General features: G+C 51.5%; 1 protein-coding gene across 5 annotated transcripts in view; it reads left to right on the top strand.

Annotated features, from left to right (window-relative positions):
* The first annotated feature begins 2,722 nt into the window (after positions 1–2,722).
* Positions 2,723–12,583, top strand: part of FGFR1 (fibroblast growth factor receptor 1) — a 74,160-nt gene continuing 64,299 nt past the window's right edge. For all 5 annotated transcript variants that reach the window (XM_039523308.1, XM_039523307.1, XM_039523306.1 and 2 more), the window contains exon 1: positions 2,723–3,130. The gene's annotated coding sequence lies outside the window, so the exon portion shown is untranslated. The remainder of the gene's footprint in view (positions 3,131–12,583) is intronic.

Below are 12,583 nucleotides of genomic sequence, written 5' to 3'. Positions count from 1 at the left end.
TGCCCTCGTTCCAAAGATGGACACCTAGCATTTGGTTCAGATATAGCTGTGGTGATTGATGGGTATACTTCAGCCTGTCTTGTTCCACTTTATAACTTAATCATTTACACATTGTCTCTTCCAGCTCTTCCACAGTGAGCCAGGAGATGTCTTCATTCTGGCCTATACTGCACTAGAGTCTTTTCCAGGACTACCTCACTGTTTAGGCTTCCTGAATCTAAATCAAACCTCCTTGTGCAAGTCTGCGTTATCCTAGGTGAACCTAGCCTGGGGATAGCCCTCTCTCTTTTTATAAACTGCTTAGTGGGGAGGGTTCCTGGGCCTAAGAATTCTGAAGCCAAGTAGGGTTTTTGGCAGATTAATTTGCATGACAATAGACCCAGCATGCTACTCCAGCTACAGCTATCTCCTAGCAGAGCTGGTGACTGAGGCCTCCCGGAAAATCCAAAGGTTGGACTGTTGCCTGTGCCTGCAGAGATTTTCCCAAGTGCTTCACAGCTTAGAACTTTCACCATGTTTCTCCCCTAGACCTTGCTGAAGTGTTGACATGAGACAGATGGGGGGAATGATTTCAGCTGTCAGTTGTTTTTTGGACTGTTCAGTGGTTTGTGGCACATATGATTTGGATCTGACAATCCTTTCCAAGCCCATAAGAATGGAAGATACAGGCTTGATTTTCAGAAAGAACTGTGAGTGCTTATCACTTGCACAAGCCAGGCCACGAATGCATAAAGGGAGTAAACATTATCTATCTGTGCAATAACTAAGAAAGATATTTACCTATAGCTTTTGATGGAAACAAATATGCCAAGAGAGCAAACCTCAAATAGTTTGTTCAAATCACCAGAACCCCCAGATAATAGCAGTTCGGTATATTTTTGTCTATAAGGAGCAAAAGGCAGAAAAATCTAAATGGAAGCCATCAGGCAACTCTTGCAAATCAAAGCAAATTCTGAAACTTGAGGATTTAGGTCCTGATCCTCTGGTCAGATCCATGCAGAACACTCAGGGCATAAGGGTCTGACCACACAAATAAAATCAGAGGATCCTGGTCTTAGGTGGTACATAATAAAACCATACTAAGATATTTGTGAGCTGGAAGTATCAAACATAGGAAAGAGGAACTCTGCTAGTCCATTTCTCCCAGAAAAGACAGAGGGGCATGATTTTAATTCAGGTCTTTCTTCTGGAAAACAACTATTCACAAAAAAATCAGACTTTTCCCTAGCCTTTGCCTCTGCATTCTCTCTCTTTTTGTTATTGTTTGTTTTTTAACTCCAGAAAGCTTTAGGCAGTTTGCATGAATTAACAAATAGTGGGGATGCGAGTGTGTGTGTTGGAGGGGAGAGACAATATCGCCAACCCCGACTGTTCAAAAATCGTGAGTCAAGCCCTAAATAATCATAAATTGTCTTAAAAATTCTGAGATTTGATAAGTAAAATCAGCAATGCTGGGTTTTGGGGTTTTGGGGTTTTGCCACCTGGTTTCCCGGAGGCTTTATCTCACACGTAGTTCAGGTTTACCCTGCAACCATGAGGGCTAGAAATTTACTGAAAGAAAGAAATCTGAGATTCTCACTTGATCCTGGCAGGTGGGGCTTTAACAATCACACCAAATATCAGGAGATGATTATGCAGCAAGAGTTGGCAACACTGATTCCTGACCAGTTCTGCTCTTCTGACACGTTGCATGTCTGTTGCTTGGTTATTTTATTTGTTGTATGTCCGACAGCCTGTGTCTGGCAGTGCCCACTGACTGTGTCTTGGCTGCTCCACGTAGGGTGACCAGATGTCCCGATTTTGGGGTCTTTTTTCTTATATAGGCTCCTATTACCCCCCCCCCCCCCCACACACACACACACTCACTCCCATCCCGATTTTTCACATTTGCTGTCTGGTCACTCTAGCTCCATGAAACTCATTGCAGGATCGGGGCCTTAGATTGTAAGCACGTTAGGGCAAAGACTGGCTATTTTTACTACATATCTGTACTACAGCCTAGCCCAATGGGGTCCCGGATCCTGATCTGAGGGACTCTGAGAGCTACCATAACACACAGAAATAATCAGGATATGAAACAAACCCTACACAATAAACTGCACAGTTTGGAACCAGCCTTTAGAAACCACGTGGGTTTATTTGGACGGGAACACGCAAATCAAATGTAAACCAGAGAGGTGGCCAAACCCCAGCTCTGCAGGGGAAGAAGGGACGTTCCCCAGCCCCTGTGCCCCACAGCCAAGATTTTGCCATGAGCTCCGTGCGGAAGGAGGAGCCGCATTTCGGGGGCTCAGAGCTCACTGCCCGAGCCAAGTACCGAGGGGCTTGTTCGCCCATCCAGCGCGCTCGGAAGAGCCTCCCGGTCCCGGGCAAAGTCCCGAGCCCTTGCCGCTCCTGTCTCCCCCGGGAATCCGGAGCCTGAGGTTCCTTCTCCCGCGGAGGCAGGGACGCTGCCCCACCCGGGACAGGCCAGCCCGGGGGAGTGAGCCCGGCAGGTTGCTGGCGGGGGAGAGGAGGACTGGGGAGGGAGGCGTGGGAACACGGAGAGCGGGCAGTGGCACGGAGAGGGGACAGGGCCGGGGACCAGGCGGAGCGGGAGGGGCTGAGCGAAGCGAGGAGGAGGAGCTGGGAAGGAGGGGGGTAGAGGACGGAGGAGGGGCTGGCGGGGAGGGAGGGGCTCAGCCCTGTTCTGCAGCGCGTAGTGTGGGACTGGGCACCGGGCAGCAGCCGGAGGAGGGAGGCGCATCGCTCCGGAGCGCACGGAGGGAACCCGGGGAGCCCAGCGCATCCACCGCAGCTCGTCCGGGCACCTGGGCTTCCAGCCCCCGGGATCGGCGGAGTCTAGGGGACTCGGGGCCACTTGTGTCTTCCCCGGGGGGCGAGCCCCTTCCCGGATCTACAGCGCGCGGGGGCCCCCTTGGCGAGATGGAGCCGGGGCTGTGAGCTGGGGCGGCTCGGGAGGTCTGCGCGCCTCCAGCCCCGGCCAGGGCTCTGCGCCTATTGTTCCCAACAGCCGGCGCCGCCGGGGGATTGTGTCTCTGCGGCAGCTCCGGGGGCAACGAGCGGGACCGGCCCCACCTGGGGCGGCCGCTCCCCCACTGGACCCCGCGGACTGTGCCCAGCCGGACCGGTGAGTAGCTGGGGGAGGGGGCGTCCCACGCGGCCCTCCACCCGCCCCCCCCTTGCCTGGGAGGCGCCATCGCAGCTGCGGGAAAACTTTCCCCAAACTTTGGGACTCGCTCCTGGGGGGAGTGGGAAGGGGGGGCGCCTCCGGGGTCTGGCCCCGTGGGGGCGGGGCTGCTGAGTGAGACCGGAGTGGGTCGGGGGGTGGGGCGCCCCAGCTCGGGGCTGGGGGCCTGGCGCCGAAACGCTGCGGAGAGCGCCCAGGGCAGCCTGGGCTTGGCCCGCGGGAGGGTCAGTGTCCGCCGGGGGGGCTGTGATGGAGGCTGGAATGCACCCCACTGCTTCCCGTCCCCGCGCCAGCCAGCCTGGGGCATGGGGCCCCGGGAGGGAGCCGCCAGACCCTGCTCAGCAGTGGCGGGGGCTGGTTCCGGCCTGCGGTGCCAGGTGCCCGGGGCGCTGGGAGCCCGCAGCAGCCTCCCGCTCTGTGCTGGGCAGAGTTCGCCGCGTCCCTCGCACGGGCCCGATCCTGGGAGCAAGGCCAGCCCCAGCCCTAAGCAAAGTTACCGGTGCGCGCGGGCGCCTGCAGGATCGGGCCCTGCGCCTCCTTGTCTGTCCCCCAGCGATGCACCGGCCGCAGGGAGCCCCGGCAGGATCCACCCGGGGGGAGTTGGGGGCACTTCTTGGTGCTGTGCCTGGCCGGGCCACCAGACCTCCCCAAGGAGAGCGAACTGCTGAGTCCCATGGGCAGAGCAAACCCCGGGGACACGCTCTCCTTCCTGTTGGAACAGGAGAGCCACTGAAGTCACTGTGCTGGGGTAAGGGGAGGAACATAAGAACGGCCATGCTAGGGCGGGCCAAGGGTCCCTCTAGCTCAGGATCCTGTCTGCCCGCGGTGGCTGGGGCCAGGTGCTTCAGAGGGGACGAACATAACAGGGCAATTTATGGCGTGATCCACCCCCTGCCATCCAGTCCCAGCTTCTGGCAGTCAGAGGTTAGGGACACCCGGAGCATGGGGCTGAATTCTCCATTTCTGCAGCAGGGCATCAGAGACTGCCCGGTGCTGGAGTTTGCAGGGAGAGATTTACTCCTCTCTAGGCCACGGGGAAAGGTGGCTTCAGAGTTCTTGTAGGGCAGGTGCCACCGGGGTCAGGCCACTGGCTGGTTTTTGAGGAGCCCTGGAGAGCCTGTGACTGGAAATGGAGGGCGGGGGGAGTTGTTTCTTGACCTTGTGTGAACTCTCTGGATGGTTGGCACCCGGTAAATGTTTCTCATATTGATTATTGCGAGCTTAATGGCAGGCATGCCGCTGCCTGGCTAGTTCAGAGAACATAGGCAAGGGGCTAAGAAATTCCTGTCCAAATTGAACAAAACCCAGCAGCAGCCGCCTCCTGGGATGGTGTGGGCAGATTCAGAGCATTGCAACCGGGCGTTCTAGACCTTCACTAGATGGGCTGCTGCTCCCCACATGCTCCCCGAAGGAGCCTGCATTGTATTACTACCCGCTAGTCATGCATTGCTTTTTTTCATTCTCCCATTATAACCTTGCGGTCTGAGGAGAGCGAGTGAGGCCAGTTTTAGGGGTTCGGCTTGCTGCGAGATTCTTGGGATTTAAGAAACTGTTTTCTCGCTGGGACCTTAAGAGCGCTGCCTTAACACATAAAACAAGGCCTGCCTTTTAAAAGAGGAGGGTTTTCTGAGCCAAAAAAGCTTCTTAAGGTACAAAGTTTAGTGGGGGAGGAAAATCTCTTTTGCATTGAAAATATTCCCTCTGGTTTCAAGCCTGTTGATTTTGTCTCTGTAATGGAATAGCACTTTCTCTAGACATGGCAGTTAAGCTAAATGTTTCCTTACTCTTCCTTAGCAGATGTACTGTGCGTAGTTGAATGTCTGAGGAAAGTTTTTTTAATACCTGGCACACCTAGACAATTTAGCCGACAGCTTCCCCAACATTGATTTACTATTCTGTATTTGGGGATGATATAAAAGCATCCCCATAGAACACTGCTATGTAGTTTTCCAGCCCTGCTAATCATTTGACACCCCAGCGATATCCCTCCTATTTGAATTACATTTGCTGGCATGCAGTGTGCTAATGCCCTGTAATGCAGATGCCCGCCCGGGCTCCTCATGCCTATTGATGTCTTATTGACATAGTTCTCCTTGCTAAAGCGGAAGTTTGTTGGAGCCTGTATTGGCCCTATGGGGAGGCACTGGCTGGAGTATCTCATTACGTTGGTCCTGTTGTAGATATCGCCCCTTATGTTAGACAGTTTGTTAGCGAGTCTAAAAAAATGTTGGCTGTGCTCTGCCCTCCCTCCTATAACGCATTGAGCTGCACAAAACTAAATGAGGCCCTCTGTTTATCCTTGGTCATGAATGAGAAATGGCCAGAAGTAAACTCTTCATTGAGACTCTCCAAGCTCTGCATATAGCTGTATCTGGGGGCTGATCTTGAGTGAATTTGTTTTCTTGAGGCCTGGCCTTCTTTAATGGATCCTATGTGCCCCAGGTTGGGACACTGAATCTGCAGTTTCCATCCCTCGACTACCAAAACAGTCAGTCTCTCTTTCAGAAGCAAAACTACAAGGAATTCCTGGATGTTCCCTTGATAGTGCTGCTGCTTTTCTGTCTACTCCAAATGGGCGACATTTCATTTTAAAATGCACTTATAAAATGATAGCTACTGGAACTAGGGGTGCTGGGGGTGCTCCTGCACCCCCTGGCTTGAATTGGTTTCCATCACACATAGGATTTACAGTTTGGTTCAGTGGCTCTCAGCACTCCAACTATACAAATTATTCCAGCACCCCTGAATGATAGGGGCCTTGCCCCTAGCTTCCGACAAGGGGTTTGTCTGTATGTCTATAGAAAGGATCCTCATGCAGGTGCAAACCTCCAGTGAAGAGGTGCCGGTGTAAAGTGAGAGTGGAAAGCTTTGCACTTGCCTTTGCTGTGAGAGTATGAACAAACCATTTGGCATTTTTGAAACCACATTTTAAGATCTTTGAACTTTTCTGGAGCTGAGTGAATAACTCTTAACAAATTAAAATAATGCTGCCAACTCTCACCATTTCAGCACGGTTCATGATATTTGGTGTTTTTCTTCAAGCCCTGCTCCAGCACACATGCAATTGCATGGGAATATCTGCTTTGGGAGTTTTTTTAAGTAAGTGTCTAGCCTTACTGGTTACCTAGAATATTTCATAAACACAAGCCCTGAAGGCTCCAAAACCAAGGAAAATCAGAAGAACCCAAAGTTTATTATTTTTTGAAAATCTCATGATTTTGACTCATAATTTTAAAATGCTTGAGTTGGGAATACTGCAGATAATATATTCAACAAATTTTGACTTTTTATTCACAAATTCATGATGAGTGGATGATGAGATTCTATAATTTTTCTTTATTCCAAGTTATTCACAAATTTCTTCAGAAAATAATCAGGTTGTAAATGCTTCGTATTTGCATTGTGGTGGCTGGTTTGCTTCTGTGATATTGTTTGTGTTCTCTGATTGGACGACATATATAATTAACCAACACCGTGCAAAATTTGAATGTTATAGTCAATTGTGATGCTTGCAATTTATACTGTGTCGGTTAGTTGTATAAATCATCCAGTCAAGGCATGCAAACAAAACCACTTGACTTATGTATCAAACCAATGCGGCTCAAAATCTGAATTTTATATTCAATCGTGAATAAGCAGTTTGTACTGTGTTAGGTACTGAAGTCACATAGCTATGTTTCTGTTCTCTGATTGGATGAGTTAGGTAACTAGCATACCACAAATTGGTACTGGGAAGCTGCAATTTTACAGTTGAATATATGGTTTCCTTTTGGCGACTTGAACCTTAAAATGTACTTGGTTGGCCTGTTTGCACTACTAACGTGTGTGCATGGAAGGGGTTTGTTTTTCAGAGTCCTGAATATATAGGACAGTCAGAATTTGCTTTCCTAGTCAGGCAGATGCGGAGTTTCTCCTTCGCTATTCTTGCAGCTCTAACAAGTTCTCTGTGCAAATCACAATGTGGGGGTGGTGGGGCTGGGGGAGAAGAGAGAGAGGGTATCCTGCCAAATCTTGGCTTTGGTGAGGGATCAGGAGAACAGGTCCTCACATAGTTCTTTGGCTAGTGGCCATTTTCCCCACACATGAGCACTTCCTCCCTTAATCTCAGGGGTGGCTGGCATGCACTGGTGCCTTCCCATTGTCTTGCTTGGAGAGGATTAAAATAAATCAAGATAGTCTCTGCCCTGGAATGGTAAAGGACAGAGCGAGGTTCTTCCCATGCTCTGCACCATCAGCTCTTGTCCACGGGAACTACAAATCTCCACCGTATTCATGACTCCGATTCTGCTTTAAAATAAGGAACCAGGCTGCTCTGCTCAAGCTGGGAAGGGAACCCTTCATGCTTTCAAGAGAGCTGGTGACTTTATTGTTCCCTCCAGAATCTTGTGTATTTAGCTGTTTAAAAATGTAACCTGAAGTAGAACCCTTTTTGTGTGCAGTCCCAGTGTGCTGCATTCATGATGCGTGTTCTCATAGCATTATAGCTTCCAGCCTGCTGAAAAGGACAGTTGGGGTTTGATCAGCTCACAAAGGCTCTAGTCCTTGGTAATTCAGCTTCCTCCTTTGCTTTCCAGGCCTTGGAGGTCTTCTTCCTTCTCTTTTGTGGGTGTTTGTCTTATCTCTAGTAGGAAAATATCTGCTGGAATTGAGTGAGTTCATCCTTTCCCCTTCTCTAGCAACCTTTCAGCTGGGGAGCTGCATGCATTTTGCAATCATGACTCTCTTGTCGAGCAGGTAAATATGATCATACCTGTTTCACCGAATGGGGCCTAGAGAGATTACAGCCCATATCTTCTAAAGAGCCCTTTGATTCTGAGTACCCAACTTGAGATCCCCGGGGCCTGATTCTCTTCAGACCCACAAGCCCAGCTGAGGTCACTGAAAACCTGCAGCTCTGCACAACTCTGGAAACCAGGCCCCAGACATCTCTCACTGAGATCCCAAAACTGAGGCTACTTCTGAAAATGTTGGCTTCAGATTTTGCTGTGGGCAGGTTGGCAGCAGAGCTGGGAACAGAGGCTGAGGGCCAGCTGGGCAGGCATCCTGACTCTCAGTCCCCTCTCCTGTCCATTAGACAGCACCCCTGCTCGGGGTCACTTCTGAAATGCTAAAGATATGCCAGCGTTGTGAAATTGTTCCCTCCCTGCTCCGTCCTGATCCCATATTTCCACCAAGGTGAGGAAAGGCAATCAGTTAGATTTTTGCTAGATGGCTGCATCTGACTTGGTGCCTGGAGCAAATTCAGGACAGTCTTAAAGAGGCTTCTGACTGAGATCTTAGTTTACTCATTAGGAATACGCTTTTTATAATCCCTTCCATATTGCTGAAGCCCCTAAGTTGTGAGCCCTTGCAATGTGCTCCTGGAAATGTACATGTGACTTGGGAGAAGGTTACTGCATGGAAGGGTTAAGTGCCGTATGCTGCACACTCGGGCATGTATTTTTCCAAGTCTGTGTCTGCTTTAAGCATTACTGTTTTCTCCCCAGATGCTATTAGAATGATTTGCTCTTTATTTCAGCAAATACTCAGTTCCTGGCCTGAGTGCAGTCTGGGGCGAGGAGGGATGCGGGCGGGGGATTAATTTGGTCCCAGCACTTTGTGACGCTTCCTTAGTTTGCAGTGAGGTTGAGGATTTATTTATCTTGAGACTCAAGTGAAAAATATGCAGTTTCCCCTAAGGCTACGCATATTTTCAAGCTGGGTTACATGCTTACTTCCAGTGTTTGGTAAGTGATTATCCAGTCACCTGCTTGCCTTGGGGGGGAGTGAACTTTGCACCCGGTACCTCAACCATGTCCCTGCCACACTGTTCTCCTGGGGATGGGAGACCCTGCTTCCCCATCACAGCCAGTTGGTCCGTGCTTTCTATCTTCTATTGCGAGGTCTCCCCTTTGCAGCTGTCATCCTTCCAGGGGGAGATGGGAGGGGATTCACTTCGGAGGCACTGGCCCCTGATCTTCTGCTGGGTGTGGGGGTCACCGTTAGGTGCATTAAGATATTTCCCAGAGCCCTTGACACCACTGCCGGTTCCTGCTGGCCTGTGGAGGGCGATTCTGGAGCCAGGACTCTGACCAAAGGTAGCTGCCATGGTGGTGCTCAGCACTGAGCTGCTGGCCAGTCAGAGTCTTTGAGTGAAGCTTCTGGTTTTGATTCATGTCCACATTATGGTCCCGGTTTTCAGTATGGCTCAGCACCCAGCAGCTCCCATGGTTCTGGCTGGGGAAGGAAGAGTCCCCATTGCTTTCAAAGGGAGCGGCTGGGTATAAAACGTCTAGCCCTGTGGCTTTCCCCTTGTGACCTGAACTGGGGACGGACTTCATTAAAGCCACAGTGAGAGCAGAACCCACCCATGCCATCCCATCAGCCTTCCCTTTCTACTGTTGAGCATTTCCTTCCTCCAGCACGCTCGCCCCTCCAGACCGGCTTGGTTTCAGGTACTGACACAAAACTGAATCTCACATGTCAGATATTGAAATATCCAGCAACCCGTTATTACCCCCATGCTCCCTAGGGTTGCCAGGCGTCCAGTTTTCGACCACAACACCCATTCGAAAAGGGACCCTGGTGGCTCCTGTCAGCACCGCTGACCAGGACATTAAAAGTCCAGTTGGTGGGGCTGGCAGACTCCCTACCTGGCTCTGTGTGGCTCCCGGGAAGCGGCCAGCATGTCCCTCTGGCTCATAGGCTTACGAGTGGCCACGGGGGCTCCATGCTCTGCCCCCAGTGCCCGCTCCGCAGTTCCCATTGGTCGGGAATTGTGGCCAATGGGACCTGCAGGGGTGGTGCCTGCGGATGGGGCGGCACACAGCAGAGCCCTCTGGCCATGCTTCCACCTAGGAACTGGAGGGACATGCCGGGACTCTTGCCGGGTGCTGCCTGAAGTAAGTGCCGCCCGGAGGCTGCACCCCAAATCCCTGCCTGCATCTCAACCCCCAGCCCTGAGCCCCCTCCCACACCCAAACTCTCTCCTGGACCCTTCACCCCGCACTCCCTCCTGTGCCCCAACCCCCGCCCCAGCCCAGAGCTCCCTCCCGCACTCCGAATCCCTCGGCCACAGCCCGGAGCCCCCTCTTGCACCCCAAACTCCTCCCTGGCCTCACCCCAGAGCCCCCACCCCCAGCTGGAGCCCTCACCCCCTCCTGCAACCCCAGCCTGGTGAAAATGAGCAAGTGAGGATGGGGGAGAGCGAGCAATGGATGGAGGGGGGATGGAGTGAGCAGGGGTGGGGCCTCGGGGGTGGGGCAAGGGTGTTTGATTTTCCGTGATTAGAAAGTTGGCAAACCTAAGTTGCTCCCCTCACAGCCCCTCCACACTGCTTTACAAAGAGCATGTGGCTTTAGAGCTACTAGTAGGAGCAGTGACTGAAAAACCACAGTGAACAGAGAATGGAGCTGGCTACAGCCCTTTGGAGAGGATCCTCCCACGCCACCCTTGTGCTGATCTGCAGCAGGCACATGCTGAGGCCCCTTTCTGGTGCTTGGTGACCCTTCCAGCTCAGCCTGGTCCCAGCACATGAGTTCTTGGATTTGTCTCTTCCAGTGACAATTTGATTATCCTTTTTAGGCCCCCAGTGGGCAAGTTCCAGGTTTGGTTAGACCAAACGCAACCCTATCATAGTGGCTGGGTTGAGCCCAGCCCGCGGGAGTTTGATGACACGCTGACCTGGGAGTTGAGTTAGAAGTTGCATCCCTGTCGAGTCCAGAAGCAGCCTTGGGTTTTATCTGCTACATTAAATTTTGATCGCTAGATTCCCTGACTGAATGGCCTGGAAACTGGCGTTTCTCTGGGAGACAGTGGGGCACGGTGACGGTTAGTGTATGCGTGGGTAAAATACCGCTCGATTCCCTTACGGCAAATAGTACGCAGCTAGAGGGTCTGTGAGCAGAGTGCAGGCCTTGATTGGCTACCTTCCAACTCTTTCCTTTGGAACCATGGGCACATGCCCTAAAGGTGAGCAAACAGGATTGGGTAAAGTCAGAATCCTCTATAGCCCTGAAATGTCCAAAAGAAATGCACGTTTTCTCTGGGTTTGCAGCCAAGGATTGAAGTGCCCTTTGTGTGCTGAGCCCGCTCTCTTGAGATTTCCAGCTTCGTTTGGATGATTTGAGAAGGTTGGATAAAACTCTGGGTGCTTGGATGCTTTCTCAGGTACCATGGTGAGGGGCAGCATTGTAGAAAACTAGACAGCTAGGTCTAAGCCAGGAACCTTTTGAAGTTTGCCCATCTGTTGTGTATATGTGAGCAAAGGATGTGGGAGTAGATCATGCCTTTGTGGGGCCTCCAAGTAGTGAGAGGATGTCTGAGCCGCATTACCGGCGTGTGACTCTGAGTGGACGTGTGCGAATGCGCAGTGTGTGTGATTCTGCCGGGGAGGGTGGGCACAGGTAACTGGGTGCATGCTCGGTGTCTGATTCTGCCTTAGTGAGGGCATCCTGGTGTGGGAGGGCACATGGATGCACACGCGATCTGTCCACCGTTTTAAATAGAAGTGTGGGTGTAATTGGGCCAGTTATAATTGTAGCCTCTGCAGCCAGGTCTCTAAAGGGCACTTAGGTGTGGTTTCTCTCTTAGCATTTCCATTTTTAGTTGTTGAAATCTTCCCCATAAAAATAAAAACTCTGCAGCGTGCCCTGGGGAGGATAGGGGCATAGAACCGTGGGGAGCACTAGGTTTTGCACGCTGGAAGGAGCTGACGGGCAGCCCTGTTTGCGTTCCAGCCCTTGGGAATGAACCATTTTCTGTTCAGATTTATAGAAAAGCTGTGCAAACCCAAAGAAGAGTCACATCTTTGTTTGTATAGGTACAAATGCTCTCCCGGCTTCCTCACCTCATGTGCCCAGGGCCTCGGCATAGAACGGACATTGGGGATGTGAGGGTGGGGCAAGGCAGAAGAGCCATTCAGATGGGACCTGTCAACAGAATAGAGACACTTCTGTAGCAAAGCTCTGTTCCTGCTGGCGATGGGTCTGGAAACTCAGGACAAGCCCTTCCAATAGGGGGAGTTTTAGCTTTAAAAAGGAAAGTGCCAGGCTGTTAAGTCCCAGTCTTGCCCCTCCCTGTAAACTCCTCGGCTCTGGCTGCCTGATTGCTTTTCAGTGCTGATTTTGATTGCATTAGATGGGATGTTTGGTTAAGTCCCAGTGAAAGAGGTTCCTCTTCTTCTATCTCTCTGCTTTCCTGCCTCTGCTCTACTGGGGCACTGCTTCTTTCCAACAACGCTTTTCTACTCAGTGGAAATGGAGCGTCAGTGGGGCACTTCCCTTCCCATTCTCTGATCCACATTTTTACTTTTTGCCTGTCACTTTTTCCAGCATCAGCCAGGGGACAGATCACTGCTAGTGACTGATCCTTGTGATTTTCCATGAAAGTATTTGGTCCTGGTTAGCTGAGCAG

The sequence above is a fragment of the Mauremys reevesii genome, linkage group 2, assembly GCF_016161935.1.
Source record: "Mauremys reevesii isolate NIE-2019 linkage group 2, ASM1616193v1, whole genome shotgun sequence".
Lineage (NCBI taxonomy): Eukaryota > Metazoa > Chordata > Testudines > Geoemydidae > Mauremys > Mauremys reevesii.
This window is presented reverse-complemented; position numbering and strand designations above follow the sequence as displayed.